Consider the following 14,573-nt stretch of genomic DNA (forward strand, 5'->3'; position numbering starts at 1 on the left):
ACACTGGCTGGTAGTAAGGCATAGGAGGGGCTCAATTAATGCCAGCTATTATTATCATTGCTGATACTATCAGCTGCTCATTACTTCCCACTGGGAAAAGACAGCAGATGCCTGCATTGCCTTCCCCAAGGTATGAATGGGGGTGGTTTGGAGCCACACAGGATCTCCAGTGAACCACACCTGGCTTCCCCGCCCCAGGTAGGCTCCTGAGTCCTGGCACAGAGGCTCTACCTTCATCTCCCAGATCCTGCTCTACGGGGCTTTGGGGGGTCTTGCTGGCTTCCCATTCTGGTGTCAATGGCCCATTGTACTACCTTGTCCGCCCCTGAGGCCAAGGTGTGGTTTTTTTTTTTTTTTTTCCTGAAAGAGTAGAGACCACTTGAAGTAGGAAACGCTGTGGCAACTGCTGCCTCCCAAGCAGCCTGACTGATGGCACCTCTAGACTGCCACAGAACTGGCTGGTGGAACCACCAGTTCCCCAGGGAGCCAGGCTACTGCCTCCTCACACACAGGAACACGTTCAGCCACACACCCATGCACACACATGCACAGGCTCCTGGGCACACGTACAGAAGCACACACACATGCAGGCACGTACGCACAAAGGCATGCGTGCACACACACCCATGGACACACACACCCATGGACACACACACACACCCACAGCAATGTCCAGGGTACCTGCGCATCCCCAGTACCTCGGGAGTGGGCTGGTCCTGCAGGCCATCACTTCTCCCCCTTTCCCCCTTCCTTGCTCCTCTGCAAATGCTAGATTCTTGAAAATACTGAGTGGTTGTGCAGGCCAGTTAGAAAACATTTACATTTTGTGCTGGGCCAGTTGTTAAATGAAAGGCCCTGGAGATCACATCCTTGTGGATGCCATCTGTCCTGACATGGCATTTGTGAAGATTAAGGTGAAGAACAGACAAAAAAGATGGAGCTCTAAGCAAATACTGAGGATTTACTAATGTCTCGGAGGAGACTGGGTCTCCACTGACCCGGGCTGAATTTGGAGGGATTCCCTCTCATCTGCACACATAGAAAAGGGGCCTTTGAGTTCTGGGACCCATGGAAACTCTGCCACTTTTCATCAGAGATTTGGAAGCCTCCCTCCTCAAGGCTTCCTTCTTTTATAGCCCAGAGAGTGTTCATGTTTCTGCCTGACACGGGTCGGCTTCACCTGCAGTCTCATTGCCTACTTTCAGCACACTCGTGTTTTGCTTCTGCAACACTGGCTTGCCCTCCCATGCTGACTCTCTGGTCCCCAGGCCCCCATTTTCTCCTGGGCCTGCCCCCTCCTGGTGCCGCTTCCTTCTCTCCATCTGAGTCCTGACCTGTCACATAGACCTCTCTATCGGCAAGTCCAGCTCTCTTACTCTCTTGCTCATCTACTGAAACTCCTGCAATAATCTAACACCCCACTGATGGAACCCTCCACCCTACCTGGAAGAACACCTGTCTCCCAACCTTGTCATTTGGTGTCATTAAAGATTTACGACCGAGCGAGTCTTCATCATCCCTCTCTCTGTCCCTCCATCAGACCCTCAACTCCTCTTCCCAAGCCCCCTGGTACTGCTGTCACTCCACAGTCCCTTGCAACTTTGAGCTGCTTTTAACCTTTAGCAAGACAAAAATAGAGACATTTAGATAGAATCTTCCAAGATAAGCTCAGGTGTCACCTCCTCCAGGGAGACCTCCCTGATAGCAGAGTACTCCTCCCAACTCTGGGTTAAGTTCTCCGCTCTGGGCTCCTGTAGCAGCTTGTGCATCTCTTCTCCATAGCACTTATCACGTCTGACTGCTGTGGCCTGTTCATGCTGTTTACTTGCCTCTCTGAATGGGGAGCTCCTGGAGAACAAGGACCTTATCCTGCATCTCTATATCTAGAGTGCCTGGCACAAAGTAAGTGCTCAAGACACTTTTGTTTGATGAATGAATAGATGAATGAATGAAGCCTACCCCTCACGGAAACGTGGACCCTGACCAGGCAGATTGCATGGTACAGAGTAGTCAGGCCAGGGGTTCTCCCCCAAAGGGGCCTGTGGAAATCCAAGGGGTCCCAAGAAACCGTCTGCAGCATGGAGATCTGAAACACAGCCAGTTGCATCCTCATAAAAATGAGAAAGCTGTTTTCGTCAACTGGCATTCTGTCGATTTTTAGCTGATCATTTTCAGGAGCAGGAGAGTAATTTCTTTTCCTGCTCTTCTTATCCTCAAAGATAAATTCACCCTTGGCTTAGAGTCCTGAACTAGACTATGAGCTGGGACAAGGCAGAATGTGAAGGGGATACAAGCAGCGTTTGGTCACCCCCTCCCATCGAGAGATGTCCCAGAGAGATGTCATCACATCTCTCTGGAGCTTCTTGCTGCACCTGGCTTACAATGTCCAGACTTTACACGGCCCTGTAGACCATCTGGCTCAATTATTTGCTTTTGCACTTTGTGGAACTGGGGCCCAAAGGAGTTAGTTCAAAGACTTGTCAATGCCACCTGGTTAGTAAAATAGGTGGATCTGGGGGCCAGGCCTCCCAGCTTCCAGCCTGTGTCTGAGTTCCCATGCAACATACTTCTAGCAGGTCTTGGTTACGTCATCTCTCCAGTGGCAGATGTTATCCCTGAGGTGCTAGGATTGGCCATCCGGCTATAGACCCCACCACCCAAGGACAGGAGCCTCTGATAGTGCCTAACAGCGGCTGTGTGGGACCCACCAAGCACAGGATGGTGGCTGGCAGCCTCTGCACCTTTGATAGAGCCACCTATCTCAGCAGCAGGTAGAGCTATCTGTTCCTGGCTTGGCAGGACTGTAGCTCTTAGTGATGGAAGAGAAAGCAAGCCAAGCCTGAAAAATAACTTAGCATTCTAACATTGAGGAGACACAGGCTAATGGATCTCTTCTTGTCTATATTAGGTGGTATGGTAACTTAGGGGCACACCTATGAAGAATGGCACTGGCCGGACCCAGCCAGGTGTCCCCTGTCACCTCCGCAGAGTGGACATGTGCCCGGGGTTTATTGTGCCAAGTGTGCCCTGCCATGCCATATGCTTGTCTGACCAGGGCTCCCACTTGGAGGCAGCCAAAGCAGCCACTGAAGAAGTTCGCAGCAGAGGCGGGATGTAACAGGAACCAGAATTGTGTGCCCTGAGTCCTCCTTCTGTCAACACCTTTCAGAGTCCTGTGATGCCTCTGTCCCACTATACTTCCACGCAGCACTGTCAGATCTGACTTCTGGATATATTCATTCCACCAACACGGAGTACTCTCTGTGTGCCAGGCCCTGTCTGGGCTCTGGGGTTCAGCAGTAAGTGAGACAGCCTGCTCTACAGCCTAGAGTGGGGAGAAGGCAACGCCAACAGGGATGTTATGTGATGTCAGGGTGCAACTGTTTGGGAGCAAACAACCTAGAAGCAGGACATGGTGACTGGATGGGCACTTGGGCTACTGCAACTCACGTGCCCGAGGAAGAGGGAAGCCTGAATGAAAAGAAGGATCTAGCCTCTCTTGAGTCTGGGGGGAAGCGTTCCAGATAGGGGGAAGAGCATGTGCAAAGGGCCTCATGAGGACAGGCTTGGTGAGTTTCAGAAATGAACTGAACAGAAAGCTGATACAGGACTTCCCTGGCAATCCAGTGGCTAAGGTTCAGTGCTTCCAATGCAGAGGGCACAGGTTTGATTCCTGGTGGGGAGGATCCCACCTGCCATATGGCGTGGCCAAGACGTTTTTTTTTTTTTTTTAAAAAAAAAAAAAGAAGACTGTATGACTGGAGCCTGGTGAGCTCGGAGAAGAGAGAACAGAGGGTGAACCTACAGGAAATAGTGGACAGACAAAAGAAGTTTGGATTTTATTCTTAGCATAAAGCTTTGGAGAACTTGAAGGGAGTGGAGAGTGGCAGAAACTGGTTTGTGTTTTGAAAAAGATGATCCTCTCTGCCAACCTTTATAGCAACATTATTCTCAATAGCCAAAAGGAGGAAAACAACCCACACGTCCATCTACGAAAGAATAAATAAACAAAGTATGGTCTATCCATGCAGTGGAATATCATTCAGCATTAAAAGGAAAGGAATTCCAACGTGTAACAGGATGCATAAACCTTGAAGACACTGCCGCAGGAAATAAGCCAGACACAAAGGACAGACACCGTACGGTTTCATTTATGTGAGGGGCCTGGAGAGAGATACCTGTGGTCCCAGAGAGCCTAGATTCAGAGACAGAAAGTAGAACGGTGGTTCCCAGAAGCTTGGCCTGGAGGGGAGAACGGGGAGTCATTGTTCAATGGGCAGAGAGTTTCCATTTGATGAAAAATTTCTGGGGACGGATGCTGGTGATGGTTACACGACAGTGTGAATGTCCTTCATATTACTGAATTGTACACACGGTAACAGTTCAAAAGATAAGTGTTACATTATGCATGTCTTATTAAAATTAAGAAAAAGACAAATAAGAACAAACAAAACCCAAATAAAGACCACCTGGCTTGCACAAGCGTTGAAGCAGAAAAACAAACAATAAATAATAGCTGAGGCAAATGTAACAATGCAGATGATGGTGGTATGGATGAAAGTGGATATTTTGGAAGGAATGGAGAGAAAAAAAAAGGAGGAAGGTAATTTCAGACTTAGAGCAAAAGGGCAAAAATAGGACAGAAATGCCAAGTAACTCTTTACCCAGGTAATCAGTGGAGTAGCTTGGAAATTGTCAAGTCAGACTTGACGATGGACCGGCCTGAGGGCTGGAAAGAGAGAAACTTATAGCCCATTGGTGCACTTCAGGAAGTTAGGTGTGAGGGGCAGAAATCAAGTCATAGACCATTAAGAACCAGCCAATAAAGGCAGGGCCCAGAGAAGGGCGGCGAGCTCTCCTGGGACACGCAGCCAATACATGGCAGGGCCAGGATGTGAGCTCAGGTCTTTGATCTGCAGTTTTTGATCAAGGGTGAAAGTGCTTTCATTATAGCCACATTTCACCTTTATGAAAAGGTCAGGGAGGAGTGCGCAGAGTCAGATTGTCAGAGATGGACTCTGACTTCCTGCTCCCAGGCTCCTGTTATCCTTACGGGGGAGGAAAGCGAGCTGAGGCCTGTTAACTACTGAAGCTACCGGACCGTTGCACAGTTCCTGCATCTTCTAAATGAGTCTAGCAATCTGTCTGTTGGGGCTGGGTATGGAGTAAAAGAACATTTCTTTCTGTTAAAAGGGTTTTAGCACACAGAGTTCTACCCGACATCTCTCCCCACACCCCTGAGTGTCTTCCATACCACTTGCCACGGGGACTGAACTCTCAGTGGTAAAACCGTTCCTTGGGATTGCAAGGAGAGGTCAGAAAACGCTCAGAAGCAGCTGGTCATGCAGCATTCATTCATTCATAAAGTGTCCAGCTATGCCAAGCACAGATGGACAGCACTGAGACGTTCTCTCTTCCCCACCATGGGCATCTGGTATTGTGGAAAGAACATGTGCTTTGCAGACAGACAGAGCCCTTGGAGTACCGGCTCCATGATGCTTTAGCCATGTGATACTGAACAAGGAGGCCTCACTCTCTAAGTCTTGGTTCCTCCATCTGCACCATGAGAATGATGGCAGCTGGGAAACATGGCTGAGTCCCCACAGATGATGGCTTTTTGGAGTTTGTTTCTCATTTTGATCAATAGTCCACTTCCTAAATCTGTCTTCTAAATTATGCTTTCAATTAGACTTTGGTCAGGGTGGATAACTCCCTTCACAGAGGATAGCTAACCAGAGACACTTTCTTTGATGTCATAGACTGTCTGCATAAGATATTGCTTTGGGAATGTGTGTTAGTTGCTCAGTTGTGTCCAATTCTTTGTGATCCCATGGACTGTAACCCCCAAGGTTCCTCTGTCTGTGGGATTTCCCAGGCAAGAATACTGGAGTGGGTAGTCATTTCCTTCTCCAGGGGATCTTCCAGCCCAGAGACTGAACCCAGGTCTCCTGCATTGCAGGCAGATTCTTTACCATCTAAGCCACCAGGGAAATCCTGACTACAACTTTGGAAATAGCTACTGTCATTTGAGGGACTTTTGTTGTATACATGAGACTTTGACCATCAGAGTGTGTGGCTTAAGGACAGGGATCCAGGTAGGAATGAAAACAGTCGAGGAGGCACTGAGGGGGAAAGAAGTCTTGCCACCCTGTGGCTCACCGTTACCAGAATATTCCAAAAGTCTTGTTCACAGGCTAGTTTGTGACTTAAAAAGCAACAGCAATTGAGGTGCATCAGGATCTGGGTTCTGTTTCTTTAATATCTGTCCCCTTGGCATCAGTGAAATGGTGTAAAGTTGAAGACATGCCTGTAGTGTGCCCAGCTGGGAGAAGGGAGCAGCTGTCAGTGTCAAGATGCTGGCCCACCCTGGACTCAGGTCTCTGGCCAGGTCTGACTCTGAAACCTCAGTGCCCTCTCCTTGGCCTCCACACTCAGTCCCGTGTAAACTGCTGGCTGCTGTGTTAACCCAGGAATACTTCATATATATCTGTGCATTTAGCTGGGAACTTGCCCACTATAATGAACTGGATAAAATGCTTATAAACACACAAAAAACACAGCATGGTTACAAATTCTTTTAAAGTACTTATTGAGAGGTGGGCTTTCTAGGTGGCTCAGTGATAGAGAACCCACTTGCCAAGGCAGGAGACACAAGAGATGTGGGTTCAATCCCTGGGTCAGGAAGATCCCCTGGAGTAGGAAATGGCAACCTATTCCAGTATTCTTGCCTGGAGAATCCCATGGGCAGAGGAGCCTGATGGGCTACAGTCCATGGAGCCGCAGAGAGTCGGACACGACTGGGTGGCTGAGCACAGCATGGCAGCACATTGAGAGGTAGGGTCTGTGGCACCTCCCCTGGAATCTGGTCAGACTGTGATTGCTTCACTGAATAGGATATGGTGGGAGTGATGCTCTGTGAGGCCTGAGCCTAGGTCATGAAGGCCAGGAAGCCTCCTCCTTGTTCTCCGGAACACTGAGCCACCACACAAGCCACCATCCCGGAGAGACCGTAAGTAGCCAGTCCAGCCTGTGAGTCACCCCGGAGCCTGGGCCAGACACGCAAGTGATAAAACCATCTGGCAGATAGATCGTCCAGCCCTGGTTCTTCTAGCCTCTGACCATTTGACTCTAATCAGAGACCAGTGGTGCCCACTATGCTTTGTGCCAGTTCCTGGCCCACAGAATCCATGGGCATAATGAAATGGCTGTTATTTTGTGGCACTAGGTTTGGGGTGGTTTGTTAGGTAGAAAACCAGAGCTGTTCTACATTCCTGAGGATTACTGTCTTCTTTAAATGGAAAATAAAGAAAGTGTACAAAGTCAGCACCTTACCTTAGAGTCCTAGTCCATTTAGGATGTGTAACAAAATACCATGGGCCTGGGTGGCTTATTTATTCCTCAGTTCTGGAGACTAGAAGTCTGAGGTCAGGCTGATAGCATGGTCAGCTGAAGGCCTTCTTCTAAGTAGCAGATTTCTCATTACGTCTTCCTGTGACGGAAGGGGTTAGGAAGCTCTGTGGGGTTCCTTTTTTTTGGCGGGGGGCGATCTTCTTTTATAAGAGCACTAATCCCATTTCATGACCTCATCACCTCTCAAAGACCCCACCCTCAAAAGCCATAACCTTGGGGGTTAGGATTCAACACATAAACTCTAGCGGGGACAGAAACACCCACAGATCATAGCATGAGGGTGCTTCCCAGAGCTTCCCAGGAAGGGCTTCCCTGGTGTCTCAGATGGTAAAGAGTCTAGCTGCAATGCAGGAGACTCGGGTTCAATCCCTGGGTCAGGAAGATCCCCTGGAGAAGGGAATGGCAACCCATTCTAGTATTCTTGCCTGGAAAATCCCGTGGACGAAGGAGCCTGGTGGGCTACACCCCTTGGGGCAGCAGAGAGTCAGACACGACTGAGCGAGTAACACACACATAGCACAAGGGCCCCAGTAAATATGTTTCCCTTTTCAGATGAAAGATCCTCACTCTTTAGCAATAAAAATCAACTAATAACTAAATAGGCTGTGTAAACATTGTAATAGGAATGAAAACAAAGTGCAAAAAAAGCAATCAAGGAGCTATTTAACTTTATGAGGACTGGGGGCTTTGGGGAGGTGTCAGGGATCACTTCAGAAGGAGGAGACACTGCAGTCAGTCTAGAAAGACAAGCAGGTTGTTTGAGGCTCCCCGACCAGACCAAGTGTGAGAGGGATGTTCTCAGAAGAGAGGTTATTCCCTTTTCTGTCCATCACTGGGCTGCTCCAAATAGCCAGTGAGTCCTTGGCGATGTAAGTCAGGTTCTGTCCCTTTACCACCTGCCTTGGCTTCTATTTGGATCAAAGTCCTAACGGTAGCCCATAAGGAGAGTGACCATCTGATTTATCATCTAAACTGGGGCACTTGGAGAAGGAACAGGGACATTATTAATAATTCTGCCAAGGTAGGGGGTGGGAGGAAGGCTCAAGAAGAGAGGGATATGTGCATATGTATAGCTGACTCACTTTCTTGTACAGTAGAAGCTAACACAACATTGTAAAGCAGTTATCCTCCCATAACAAAAGGTAATAATAAAAAATAGTAATTCTGCCAGGACAACAGGTAGAATTCAAGACTGTTCCAGGAAATTGGGACATATAGTCACCATGCCTACTTCTCTAGCCCTGCTGCTCACCCCAGGCCAGCCCTGCTAGCTTTCCTAATGATCCTCAAATGCACAGGAAAAATTCCAGCCTCAGCCTCACTGCATCTCCTGGTCTCTGCCTACGATGCTCTTCTTCCTCTGGATGGTCACATGGCTCATTCCCCCACTTCAAGTCTTTGCTCAAATGTCACCTCTTAGAAGGCCTGTCCCTGCCTACCCTATTGAAAACGGACTCTCTCGATAGCCTTTTCATCTTCCTTGCTTTATTACATAGCACTCATCACTTTCTAATATACCATGAAAAGTGAAAGTGTTAGTCACTCAATCATGTCCAACTCTTTGCAACCCTATGGACTGTAGCCCATCAGGCTCCCCTGTCCATAGGATTCTCTAGGCAAGAATACTGGAGTGGGTTGCCATGCCCTCCTCCAGGGAATCTTCCTGACCCAGGGATCAAACCCAGGTGTGCTGCAGGCAGATTGCAGGTAGACTCTTTATCATCTGAGCCACCAGGGAAGCCTATATAACAATATTTATTTTATTAGCATTTGTGTCTTCTCTCATCAGAATGCAAGTTCCAGAAAGCCAAGGTTATCTGGCTGTTTCATTTGCTCCTGCACCCCTAAATGTCTAGAACAATACCTGACACTTAGTAGACACACGATAAATATCCAGTGAAAGATTTCCTAAGCAAAAGCAGTTGACGGGTCTCCTTAAAGAAATAGAGTCTAACCACGGATAATTCAGGCTATGTGATTTAAGGATACTGAAGAATGTTTTGCATGAAAGATGTTTTTTTAAGGTTAATAGCTTTTGAAAACTAGCCAAGAGCCACATCTAAAACAAAATGTATGGCCCACATTCAGCACGATTTTCTGTTATAAAGTTTCCCTCCACATCTCTTAGTATCACAAATTATTATAGCTGGGAGAAGTAAGCTCTAAAATTCTATGTTTCTAAGTGAAAAATTCTGTTATAACTTAAAAAAATTGAAATGATATTTTTTTCTTGATCGTAAAGAAAGCTGAAGGTCAGGGTAATAAGGGGAAACTGAGGATCTGAGAAATTTATGAGTCAATGTCTTGGGTTGGCGGACCATTGGGATTTCTCCCATTTGCGGTGGGGGGTGTTTCAATCCTGTCTCTAGCTGCTGGAATAACATTTCCTCTATTTTTCTAGCTCCCCATGAAAGTGTGCAGATTCTGGTAGATAAATTGTCAGCAGTCCTCCCCATTTCTGAGGCATTAAGTTTAAATCCTGTTAAGGTTCCTCATATATTAAAAATAAAACTTCTATTAACTTTTCCCCTGTCAGTGCAATCAGTTAAATTAATTTTTAACACTTGGGTAAAGCATCACAAGACAGATATGTCCCCAGAGCTGCTGCACATGGGCTGCTGGGAGAGTGGATCAGGAGGCCTGGACGGGCTGACTCCCCTTGGAAGCTGCCCCACAGTAACAACTGGTTGTATTGAGAAGGGCTCCATCTCCATAGACAGTGTTCCCGGCAGTGTAATAAGATGTTAATGTGATCCCGGGTCATGGTAAGACATTGACTCTGTAAGACAGATGCTAGACCCCTGAGACGGCCCATCCAACTGACCTGACTGACTTTTCACTGATTTGATCAGGTGGTATCATCACCCTTGGAGATGCCCCATGAGTCACCTTCAGTGCCCAGAGAAAGCTCATTTTCGAGGCTGATCATATGATATATGAGAGCATGGGCTTATATGTAGTTGATGTATAACCACAGATAAAGTTGAACCCCTGATTTCATCACTTGAAAACTATAAGACCTGAAGCAGAAAGATAAAGGAAGGAAAGAAAAAGAGCAACCATAGATTGAACACCTATTTGTTTGGGGCCCTGAGCAAAGGTGTGTGTATGTAAAACTTATGATAATATCATATTAACTACATATTACATATGTTATCACATATATTAAATATATATTGCAAGAAAAGTCATTTAACTGTTAAATGACAGAGTTCTTATTTGAACCTAGGTCTACTGAAACCCAAAGCTAGGACTTTTAAAGTTTTAGTGTAAATTATTGAAACTCCCTCTTCCTCAGTTTCCCTTCTGTAAAATGGGAAAATAGTACCCACTCCATATGTTCACTGTGAAGATTAAAGGAGACAACGTGTGTGGAAAGCTCAGCATAGAGCCTGGTATAGTGCTCAGCATGCTATCTACTACTGCAGTAGTAATAGTAGTAATTAAATTTCCTCTTTCTTGCAAAGGCAGAAAAGATCCTTATGCTCAAATTAATTTCTTGACTGTTGTATGCACCATTATGCTATGTATTTGGAGGAAAAATGATTAAAACCTTCATTTACCTTCATTCATTTGTTCAGTGTATGACTATTTAAAAGTATGGGATTTAAGAAGCACAAGTCATACCCCATCTTCAAGGAGGTTTACCATTTGGTTGAGATGGACAGACATATACACAAAGTCAAATAAATAATAAAGAAGGCAATAAGTGAGCTAAGCCAGATAAGTAAGGTTTGAGGAGCAGAGTCACTATGGGCTGGATATGCAGAGCTGAGGCGAGCTGGGCTCTACACCAAGCAGGCTTTGGCTTTTGGGAGAGAAGACGGTCAGGACCCCTCATCCCAAAGACAAGAAAGTACTTTGGGCAACAAAAGGCAGTTGGTTCTTTCGGAAATAGAACTTTCATTTTGCCATTTCTACTCTGAGCTACACAAAATTGGACAGGATTCAGAGAAGGGGTGTTATGAATACTTGAAACAGGAGCAAACCCTTTCAAAAGAAGTATCCTGTTTCTTAATGAAAATTCGTTTGAATATGGAGATTATATCGTCACACTCTACCATAATCCCCAGACCACCGCCGCCACCTTACCATCCCCGTCATCATGGTTATCGTCACCTCTGCGCATCCCTCCACTATTATCATCCCATCTGCCTCCAACATCCTCCTTACCTGCATCACGCTAGCAGCACCACACCATCCCCATCACCACCACCACCGTCATCAATGTCATTATCACTTCCATCACCACCTCCACCACCGCCATCATCACTTCCCACATCACTACTGCCACTCTGAGTACCACCACCCCACCAGGCAAATCGCCCAACTCTGAGCCAAGAGATTATGAAAGTGAGTGGACTTCACTTAAAGGTTCACATCGGTCTAAATGGAGTGAGAGGTTTATGTCTTTTGTTCCCTCATATGAGACAAGGTAGGGACTGATTTTGGCCCCAAACAGAACTTCCCATCTTGCTATCATTTGGTGAAGCTGATGTTACAAAGCAAATGCATCCGAAAGTTACTTGCCTTACTCTGAACCGAGGTTCCCACCTCCTTCGAGTGTGCCTGGGGAGCTGAAGGGAGATCCGGTTGTTCACAGTTCCAGGAGGTGGGGAGGTGGTGGCGGCCCTGGAGAGGGGAGCCTGAGAAAGCCTGGCAGACAGGAAGAGTTTCCTTGCCACTTGAAGCAGCCCACCCCCTTCAGGCAATAGACAGGTTTGACTTCAAACCCTAGTTGGGGATACTGCTGCATGAGTAATGCCCAGAAAGATTCTATCAATGGTTTCTTTCATCTCCTATTGAAATGAAAGAACAAGAGAGAGCGAGAGTCGAAATGAATTGTATTCCTGCTGCAGAGAGCTCATTTGATAAATAATGCATACAGAGTTTGCAGTAATAACTGCTCTTTTCCGATTCAGCATGTGCGGGTGAGTTTTGACATATATTCTCTGTATTTCTAACAGACGGTGAATGACTGGTGTCTGGATTGGCATTATGAAAGGCAGGGTAGACTGTTAACATTTGCTGCGGTGTCAGAAAGGTTAATCTGGCTTTTTCCCTTGAGCCAGGGACAGGGCATCTTCGCCTTTCAGTGGAGATGTGGGAGAAGAAGCAGGAGATGGATGGAGAATTCTTCCCCTAGGCTCCTGGGAAGTGGTGGCAAGGAGGTAACACATGCCACCGAGGTGGAGAGGATCCAGGATCCAGGTGGGCAGGGAGATACGTGTCTTGAGAGTTTTGCTCTGCTGCCTTCTGTGAGCTTCTTTCTGCTAGCATCCAAGAGACACACTGGGTGTGCGCAGGGCTGCGGAGACACACAGCCAAGCTTTCCCTGTGGACTTCCCTGGAGGCTGAGGTGGGTGAGGGGTTGCTCCTACCAAGACAGAAGAAGCACTGGGATATTGAAAAAGTCCCCAGTTCTGCCAGCCCTTGGATTGCCAGGAGACAAACACTGGGCTCAAGGTGAAAAACCAGTCATTTGATCATCGTCATATTATCTTCCATTTTGATCTCTAAACAAGTTAGAATCCATGTTTTTATGATGTGTTTTGCCTTACAAAGTATCCTCACATATCTCATTTAGTCCTCACAACAGTGGGGCAGGAATTATTACTCCCATTTTATGATGAAGAAACTAAGGCTAGGGAGAGTCTGGTAACTTGTTCATGGTGGCAAAGCAGATAAGAGGAGAATTACTCAAAATATTCTCCGAGTTAGGTTTTCTGACTCTAAGCTCAGTGCTTTTATTACTCAAGGTTTCCTTTCTAGAGATATTTCTGCAGTGACTTTATTGTGCTTTGTATGTGTGTATGTGGGGGGGAGCACATGTGGGCACATGTGTGCACACGCATATACATGCTCAGGTGCACACACATAAATGCATACACACACGCATTGTGCACACAAAGGACACACATACACACGCACCCACATATGTGCACACGGGTGTGTGTGCACACACATACATACTCAGATGTATACGCATGTGCAGGTACACACAAACACATGCACTCACACGTGTGAAACACATGATTTCACAGCTGAAGCCACAGGAGCATTCCCAGGAGGGGAGGCTTTCTACTATTCAGCTCATTTCCCTTCCCTTCAGTGAGAAATCACTCAAAACCTCAAGAATCACTCTTTCCGACCCCAGATGGATGGGTGGAGCACCCCAGGAGCCCCAGGAAATAGTTTCCACCCTGCAGGGGTCTGCAATTCTGTAGAATCATGATGCACGGCTTCTTTTGCTGACCTCTGGTTGGGGTTTGTAGCAGTTGGTGACTGCAATTTGCTGGGACTAAGATTTATAATGCTCTGTGTTCAAGAAGATGTAATTTACCTCCCAGGAGGGACAACTTTTGCTCCCAAGAAAATGTTTTCCCTCCCCTGGCTCACCTTTACATTTAAGAAATAACTCTGAGAGGTGAAAAAATGCCTAAAATTTTAAATATTAGTTTCCTTTCCACAAAGATTAGATAACATTAATGTCAGAGCTGACTTGTTTTTCCTCAAAGGTTCTTTTCTCAATTCTCCACTCAAGTAACCTACAAGTGACTTTCCATGAAATAGCAGGAAACAAACTCTCTACATCTACTATGTTTCTCCCCATAATGCTTCTTTCTTCCCATCTTTTGCTTTGATTTCTTTCTGCAACATCTCTTGGGAAATCTTACTTCTTCTTTTCAAGAGTTTACTGCTTCTGCTCATACTTTTTTTCCTGTCAGTTTTTAGGTTTCTCTTTTTCCAATAAGACTGTTTCCTTCCACTCCCATGAATTCTTAATGGTTTCCTTCACATGGTCGCTTATTTCTTGCAATTCTTTTGCTTTTCCCTTCCTTGTGCCCTGGGTCTTGTCCTCAAATTTGCCTTATGTTTCCTCCTCCATCTTTGCAGGGAGGGGGTCATAGGCAGAGTAATGCTTTAGGTTTGGGATGGGCATAAATTTGACACCAGACTCTTCCCCTTCAATAGACTCATGACCTTGGTCAGCCACTTTCCCAATTCTCAGAGCCTTGGCTTCTATATTTGAAATGTAGGGTATTGATATCTATAATGCAGAGTTGTTTTGAGAATTAAGTGAGATCTTAAGGAAAGTACCTCTCCCAGGACCTGATACATAACAGGTAGCCCCAGAATATCCAGCTCTTTGATTCCTTAGC

This window comes from Ovis canadensis, chromosome 12, assembly GCF_042477335.2.
Source record: "Ovis canadensis isolate MfBH-ARS-UI-01 breed Bighorn chromosome 12, ARS-UI_OviCan_v2, whole genome shotgun sequence".
NCBI classification, from domain to species: domain Eukaryota; kingdom Metazoa; phylum Chordata; class Mammalia; order Artiodactyla; family Bovidae; genus Ovis; species Ovis canadensis.